Source organism: Triticum dicoccoides, chromosome 6B (assembly GCF_002162155.2).
Source record: "Triticum dicoccoides isolate Atlit2015 ecotype Zavitan chromosome 6B, WEW_v2.0, whole genome shotgun sequence".
In the NCBI taxonomy this organism is placed as follows: Eukaryota; Viridiplantae; Streptophyta; class Magnoliopsida; order Poales; family Poaceae; genus Triticum; species Triticum dicoccoides.
This window is the reverse complement of record NC_041391.1, coordinates 292,045,826-292,054,844: the sequence shown is the minus strand read 5'-3', so window position 1 is coordinate 292,054,844 and position 9,019 is coordinate 292,045,826.

Here is a 9,019-nt window from a genome sequence, read left to right as displayed (position 1 = left end):
CCACTAGTCCCACTTCTCATTGGCAGGGGCCGTCCGAGCAAGCATGTGAGTCGACGGCAGACGTGCGAGCAGACAGCTGCGCCGACTAACAAGGAGGCGTGCGAGAAGACTGTTGTGCAGGCTCACCGGGAGGCGAGCCCTTTGACCATGCTCTGCCTCCCACCTTCGTCCCAACTGCTCCCACTTTTAATGTCGCCGGTGCCGCAGTTTGAAATCAACCCCGCACTACCCGGTATCGCTACAATCTTCTCTCTTCCTCTCCAATTCTCCTGTCGTCTACCTCCAACCAGCCTGACCTAAATGTACGTCATGCCGCATCACGATGGTCTGCCCTTAGTCTTCTAGTTTCCTAAGGAAGACACCCAACCGGAGTCTCGAGAACATAAGGCGCTTTGGGACAAGCTTGAACCGGCCTTGCAGGAAGACGTAGCACCTGTCCCTGCCCCCGTTCCAGCTCCCGTCGCCCCAACTACACCAGCGCCCATCCCCGTGGTATTGATGGGCTGGGAGCCGCACATTGTCGCCGAGCTTGATGCCACGGGGTTCCACGAGGTCCCCGCCTACTTTCACGCGCCCGTGCACCTACCAGCGCATGCGCCTGCATGTGCACTAACGAGCACATCCGTGTCGGTGCCCGTGCACCTGCCAGCGCATGCACCTGCGCGTGCATTGACGTGCGCACCCGTGCCGGTGCCTATGCACACGAATGTCTCTGCCGCGCCATTGCCAGCGGCTGTCCCCGCACGGGTGCTAGTGCCCCCCTCAGTGGCATGGATAGCTGCCGTCAATCGCTTCCTTGCACCAACGCCAGTCGCCTCCTTCTTCCAGTTGACTCACTCCTAGAGACCGAAGTTCAGAACATTGTGGCCTTCCTTGAAGCTAGGGCCAACGTCCAGGAGTACGCCAACAATGGTGCAAGACGTTGTCATCACCGTCGGCAGTGGCCCGACGACACACAGAGGACGGCAGAGGAGCCGCTTCCCACCGCAAGCCGCCCCCGCCACCGCCATGTAATCTAAATTTGCCAAGAAAAATGATGGGATTGCCATGCTTAAAATCTGAACATTTATCATTTCCGTTTATTTTAGATCGATCGTCGTGTGAATGTAAAGTCGGAGTCAAACTAAATGAAATCTATGGTTTGATCAATTGCATGTTCTGCTAGAGCCGTACCAAATTAAATATAAAACGTCATCAAGCCACATGTATTCCTTCTCATCCAACGTCCTAGACTTCTTCAATGTCGAGCGCTCAACACGTTTAGTGTGCAGTTAGTTTCATGCCAAAAATAGTGCTAATCACATAATAACACGCAAATAATATCCTACTTAATATCCGCATGCACTTAATATACTTCCAAATTAACGTGCATTGCATGTGCACATTGACTAGTGCTACTAGTACATGAAACTGGTGTTGTAACTTGTGAACGCATCCAGATATGGTCAACGGCAACATCGCCCACGAGTTCTTCGTGTTTGCCCGTGTGTCTAAACGCAGAAGGGGAGGAGAGAGAGAGAGCACACATGGAACCCACTAGTAAGTGGAGGAGAATAGTACGTGCTAACGAGCCGGTCCCACTAATGTACTAAAAACAATATTACATGTTATCCATTAAATAGGCTGTGGTAACATAAAAACATTATATTAACAAAGGGGGGTACAACAAACATTGCTGTTCTACGTATGTTGCCTATTGACATGCGGCTTGAAGGCCCTGGCCGCATGTTCGATTCTCGTCCTTTATTTTTTTAATTTGTATGGGTCCAAATTTGTTTCATGACAGGTGGGCCCCTCAGTGTGTACTTTGTAGCACTTTGATTTGTGGGTCGAAATTTTTTCCATTCCAAGTGAAGTATCGATGTGTAGTTTTATAGCTTATTTGTAATAATTAAAGATAACAACATAGTTTTTGCAATAATACCATGGTGCGACGTTGAAGGCGAGAAAGGACATGGGAGAGAGCAATGACCGAGCCAGAGGGAAATCAATTGGGGGAGGTGCGGGGGGTTGCAACGGTGTTTGGAGTAGTTGTGGGCCGAATACTACAAAAATATATTCTAAACCCACCAGAATAAATGCCTACACAAATTAATCCAAGCTTTGAGTTCCCCTCGCAATGTAAATAGCTCATCTTTGCGAGGGATGGAGAGGTAGCTTCAATGTCTGGAAGATACAGCGTGAGAAAGAGAGGTCAATTGAGAGACATATAGATAGAGAGACAAAGTGAGTGTGGTCCAACATTCATTGAAAAGATATATATGCTCTGGAGAGATATTGTATGATTGAGTCTTTGGGAAGGGTGATGGCTGTAAGATAGAGCTTGAGAGATGATCCAGTCACAGACATGTAGATATATTTTGTGCATGGGAGGAAGCAAGGTCAATGGATTACATATATAAAGGGAGAGAGATTGAGCGAGTGTGTGTCATCGTGCGATCGAAAGAGTGAGACGGGTTGGAGAGAGTGACCTAGATAGACAACGTGCGTGAGAGAGTATACAATATGAATATGTCGAATTGGGCTCAAACATGGAGATATATATTTTGTGTCCGAGAAAGAGTCAGGTCAATCGAGACATACAGAGAGAGAGAGAGAGAGAGAGAGAGATAGAGAGAGAGAGATATTGAGCGAGCGTGGCCCGCCATGAGGTCGAAAGAGTGGGGGCGGCTTGGATGGACTGACCTAGATAGACAATCTGCGTGAGAGAGTATAGAGTGTGTCGATTGAGGCCCGAACAGGGAGATATATCATTTGTGTGTGAATGAAAACGAGGTTAATCGCCGGTTCAGATAAAGATAGCGAGATTGAGCGAGTGTGGCCCGCCGTACGGAAGAAAGAGTGAGACAGTCTCGAGGGAGTGACCTAGATAGACAACGTGCGTGCGTGCGCATGAGAAGTTGGGGGGCTAGATAGGCAATGCATGTATCTAGCGAGAGAGGGTGGGAGGGAGAGAGAGAGAGCTCAGCATGGGGTGCAATGGCGGGTGTGTGAGGTAAATACATTTGGTAATTGAGTGGAAAAAGGGGGTTGTGTAGTTGAGAGAGTTAGAGATCGAAACATGCAGAGAAAGAATGAACGTGTGTTGGAAACTGATAGCTTCCTAAGGTGGTTAGGAGCGGAAGATTGATCGATACAGGACATATGTAGCGTGTGTGCTGAGGGGTGTGGGGGCTAAAAACAACATTTGAATGTGGATAGTACGAGACTAAATATTGATGTTTCAATTTGGTGTACATTGTAAGATTTGAACCGAGGACCATGCATATGGGTAATTATTTTGAATTCGTGCCATACTAGGTTTGGAAAAGTTGGCATTGACTCGATTGTTGTGCTATTTTGTAGGTCATATGTTTGAATCCATCCAAAAGTTTTCTCACTACCATGGTGTTCATCATATACATATGAATTTGTATTAAAAAGGTAGCGCGGATATAGTGAAATGCGAAATCCACGTTAGAATTGGAGATCGCTATGTGACACACACTCTAATTCAAATAACTAATTATGTGACACACACTCTAATCCACGTTAGCGTGGATACCGTGGATACCGTTTCGATTTTTTTCAAATAACTCCTCATTAATTAATCTATAGTATCTTTTTTCAAATGACTAATTATTTGCAAGGAAAACACAGGCAAGGCAATACATACAGATTCGTTTGCAAATGAAAGAAGATTCGTTTGCATTCTCAAATGTAGGTGCACCAGGCAGACCAGGGTCGTGTCGTGGTGGTCGTGTGTGTCGGACCACCCACCCAGCCACCCACCCCCTCCCTCCCCCCTCCCCCCCCAAAAAAAAGATGACGACAAAATAAGTTCGTTCTTCCATGTTTCAGATTGAAATATCTGGCGGCCCCAATTCTAGCCCTGCAAAATCTCCCTTCTCGACCGTCCACTTCCGTGCCCAGATTGCTCAAATCCCTAATTCACCGCTAGCCCAATCAAAGTTCGAATCGCCCCTCGTCTCGTCTCTTTCCCCACCTCTATGCTGAACGATGACGACAAAGACGATGGTAGCGCTTCACCACCGCACCGGAGCTACCTCATCTACGCCCTCGTCCACCATACTGGGTGGTCCACCTACAACGTCGGCCGCCGCAACCGACGTGCCTCACAGACACCGACTTCCACCGCATCAGGTGCGCTTCACTGACGTCGTCTCCCAACTCATCGGGGCTATTTCACCGAGCACATCGTTGCACCTCCGCTCCCCGAGACTATTGGGGATTCACCAACGGTCTCGTTCACCGCATCGTAGCGCTCTGCTGCCACTCAAGATCTGCATCCGTGCGCGGCCAGCCAATGCTAGCGCATTAGCCTCAACGGCTCTGAAGTGGCCCGCACTCTAGCTAGGCGAGCATGCCCAAACGCCGGCCCGAACTAGGTATGCACACATCACTCCCTTGTGCACTGTTCCGACGATGTTTGAATATCCTTTCACTACTCTCTTAGCTTACACGCCTATGAAACTTTGACTTTCACTCTTATTTCTTCTGAAGATATCATTTGAAACAAGAAGAACCATTTTTTAACAAAGATGACAGCGCTATAGGATCTGGTACACATCTGGACACCCGTATAACCTTGTAAGTGTCTGTCCTCCCGTACAACAGCAAGGTCAATTCCTTTTATTTGATCAACCATTCGCTGTGTCAAAAATGCAGAGGGGGATGCAAGGAGCACAATGCCTGCACATCCAAGCAAGTGGTAACATGGACTTGTACATGGAACAACCCAAGCGCAAGCAGAGCTGCAGTGAGCCTGTACAATGAGCTAGCGTAAGTCCCTGCATTTCATTTAATTCGTACTGGCATGCATGTATAATTTGTGTGCAATGGTGGATCCACGAATTCATGTTACCAGGGGCAAACGTTTAACTTAAAAATATGAAGGCACTTACACTCCAGAAATCAACATAACTTGAGAAATGTGAAGCTACATGCACTTTGAAAACCAGATCCAAAGTAGTTCAGATTATAAAACACTAAATGATGCAAGCACCAAAAAACACAAAATGCAGCATGGTGTACAAGGACTACTAACATGGCATGTACCTGCTTGAATTATTCGTTGTCTGGCTGAAAATATCGAGGTGTAATTGCACCTATAACCAGTGCGCAAACTGCATATCAATATATGTATCTTGCATGGGAACTTTCTGGTAGATGGCCTCGACGTTTCCTCAAGCCATGAAAATGCACTATAATTTGCTTGTCATCAATGCTTGCAAATCTCTATGTCTCTCTCAACATAGCAGATCATCATTAGACACTAAATCCTTCAATGGGAGCTTGCAAAATGCTTGCATTAGATCCCTCATTAGACACTATATGTTCATCACCAGGAGCATGTAAAATGTTTGCATCAAATCCTTCATTAGCAGTCTGTTCATTAGACACTTCAGGCTCAAGAACAACATGAGCTTGTATGTTTACACCGGAAACTTGATTAGATGCATCAGATTCAGTCAGTTCAGTATTGACTAGGGGAGTTATAAAATAAGAAGAAATTGGTTTCATTTTCTCATAGATTCCCTACATACAAGAAGTTTTACAACACCGTCAGGTTTAACTATTGGCCAGAAATTGAATAGTTGAATTAGATATAATCAGGGATGTGATGTACCTGCTCATTGCGCATGCTACTCTTGCAAGCTGCGACTGTCCATTCATGCAAGCTCGATGCCATGCCTGTGTTGCCACCGTTGCCTCCCACGCAGGCTACATCCAGGGTTGGACCTTCACCTTCTTGTCCTTCCGTTCGCTTGAATACCGACGACCGCCCTCCAACAAGGGCGCAAGGAAGTGTTGTGTGTCCAACGGCGGCTAGGTTAGGAGTGAACTCGACTAGAGGCTGGAGCGAACGAATTGGGATTTTCCTGCTGTCGATCGATATGGGAGGCGCTCGTTTGGGCCGCGAGCCTGCTATAGGGCCTGCCTTGCACTTACATTATTGTCCCTTCCAAATTGAAACATTTTTCTCCATTTTTTAGATTCCCTGCTTATGCGTTGGGATGAACAAAACTAGCCTGGGCCAACCTGGATGACTCGAACTAGGTGCACACTTTCCAGCCACCCGAGGCGGCCGCCCACACCAGCCCCTATGGTGGCATCGCCCCTTTTTGTGTGTATGATTTGTGTAGTGAAAAATATTCTAGTGGCGCTTTTGATTTACCCACAGAATGGTTGAATTGCTTGTTTCTATGAACTGAGTTTGCCAATAGTGTGAAGGATGCGAGTTTTTTCATCCTATTGTAGATTCCTTAGATCTTGATATGCCAAATGTAATCGCATGAAATATACTGTAAAAGCAATTGTTATGTGTGTGGCTACAACTAGTATGACTACACGTCCTCATATAACACATCAAGGACGCACCATCTTACCAGATTAACCATTCGACTTACTAATGCAGTGTGGGAAGAAAGAAGTATTGGGACTGTGTATCCAAGCAATTGATGCCATGAACTCCTCCGTAGAACCTTGTAAGAGAAAAAGAAGTTGCAGTGTGCCTATACAAAGAGCTAGCATAAGTTCAGTTACCTGCTTCTCGAAATTTTAGTTAGTCACTTATTGCAAAATTGTTCAATTACGTTGCTTGCCTTAATTTAGTTTGCTGCTGATTACATAATGCCATAGTCTGTTAATCCTATTGTAGACTACGCCTTGCGACCTCTTGAGCATGCGTTGGTTTTCCCTTGAAGAGGAAAGGGTGATGCAGCAAACTAGCATAATTATTTCCCTCAGTTTTTGAGAACCAAGGTATCAATCCAGTAGGAGGCTACACTCAAATCCCTCGTACCTGCAAAAACAAATAAGAACCTTGCAACCAACACGATAAAGGGGTTTTCAATCCCTTCACGGCCACTTGCAAAAGTGAGATCTCATAGAGATAATAAGATAAATATTTTTGGTATTTTTATGATATAGATTGGAAAGTAAAGATTGCAAAATAAAGTAGATCGGAAACTTATATGATGGAAAATAGACCCGGGAGCCATAGGTTTCACTAGTGGCTTCTCTCAAGATAGCATAAGTATTACGGTGGGTGAACAAATTACTGTCGAGCAATTGATAGAAAAGTGCATAGTTATGAGAATATCTAGGCATGATCATGTATATAGACATCACGTCCGCGACAAGTAGATCGAAACGATTCTGCATCTACTACTATTACCCCACACATCGACCGCTATCCAACATGCATCTAGAGTATTAAGTTCATAAGAACAGAGTAATGCATTAGGCAAGATGACATGATGTAGAGGGATAAACTCAAGCAATATGATATAAACCCCATCTTTTTATCCTCGATGGCAACAATACAGTACGTGCGTTGCTGCCCCTGCTCTCACTTGGAAAGGACACCGCAAGATTGAACCCAAAGCTAAGAAATTCTCCCATTACAAGAAAAATTAATCCAGTAGGCCAAACCAAACTGACAATTCGAAGAGACTTGCAAAGATAACAAATCATACATTAAAGAATTCAGAGGATATTCAAATATTGTTCATAGATAATCTTAATCATAAACCCACAACTCATAGGATCTCGACAAACACACCACAAAGAGAATTACGTCAAATAGATCTCCAAGAAGATCGAGGAGAACTTTGTATTGAGATCCAAAGAGAGAGAGAAGAAGCCATCTAGCTAATAACTATGGACCTGAAGGTCTGAGATAAACTACTCACACTTCATCGGAGACGCTATGGAGTTGATGTAGAAGCCCTCCGTGATCGATTCCCCCTCCAGCGGAGCGCCGGAAAAGGCCCCAAGATGGGATCTCATGGGTACAGAGGGTTGCGGTGGTGGAAATAGGGTTCCATGGTGCTCCTGGATGTTTTCAGGGTATACGAGTATATATAGGCGAAAGAAGTCGGTCAGGGGAGCCATGAGGGGCCCACGAGGGTGGGGGCGAGCCTACCCCCATAGGCGCACCCTCCTGCCTCGTGGCCGTGTCGTTTCTTTCTTGATGTCCACTTCAAGTCTCCTGGATTGCGTTTGTTCCAAACATAACTCTCCCGAAGGTTTCATTCTGTTTGGACTCTGTTTGATATTCCTTTTCTGCGGAACACTGAAATAGGCAAAAAAACAACAATTTGGACTGGGCCTCCGGTTAATAGGTTAGTCCCACAAATAATATAAAAGTGCATAGTAAAGCCCTCGAGTAGGTAATATTATAACAAGGAGCAATAAAAAATTATAGATACGTTGGAGATGTATCAAGCATCCCCAAGCTTAATTCCTGCTCGTCCTTGAGTAGGTAAATGATAAAAACAGAGTTTTTGATGTGGAACGCTACCTAACATAATTCTCAATGTAATTTTCTTTATTGTGGCATGAATGTTCAGATCCAAAAGATTCAAGATAAAAGTTTTATATTGACATAAAAATAGTAATACTTCAAGCATGCTAACCAAGAAGTTTATGTCTTATCAAAATAACATAGCCAAAGAAAGCTTATCCCTACAAAATCATATAGTTTGTCCATGCTTCATTTTCATCACACAAAATGCTCCCATCATGCACAAACCCGGTTTCATCCAAGCAATTGGTTCATTCTTTTTAAGGCGCTTCAGCCTTTCCAACCCTCAAGCAATACATGAGCGTAAGCCATGGACATAGCACTATGGGAGGAGTAGAGTATGATGATAGGGATTATGTGAAAAAACAAAAAGGAGAAAGTCTCATATTGACGCGGCTAATCAACGGGCTATGGAGATGCCCATCAATTGATGTCAATACGAGGAGTAGGGATTTCCATGCAACCGATGCACTAGAGCTATAAATGTATGAAAGCTCATCAACAGAAACTAATTGGTGTGCATACAACTTGCTTGCTCCCGAAGACCTAGGGCAATTTGAGGAGGCCCATCATTGGAATATACAAGCCAAGTTCTATAATGAAAAATTCCCACTAGTATATGAAAGTGACAGCATAGGAGACTCTCTATTGTGAAGATCATGGTGCTATTTTGAAGCACAAGTGTGGAAAAAGGATAGTAACATTGTC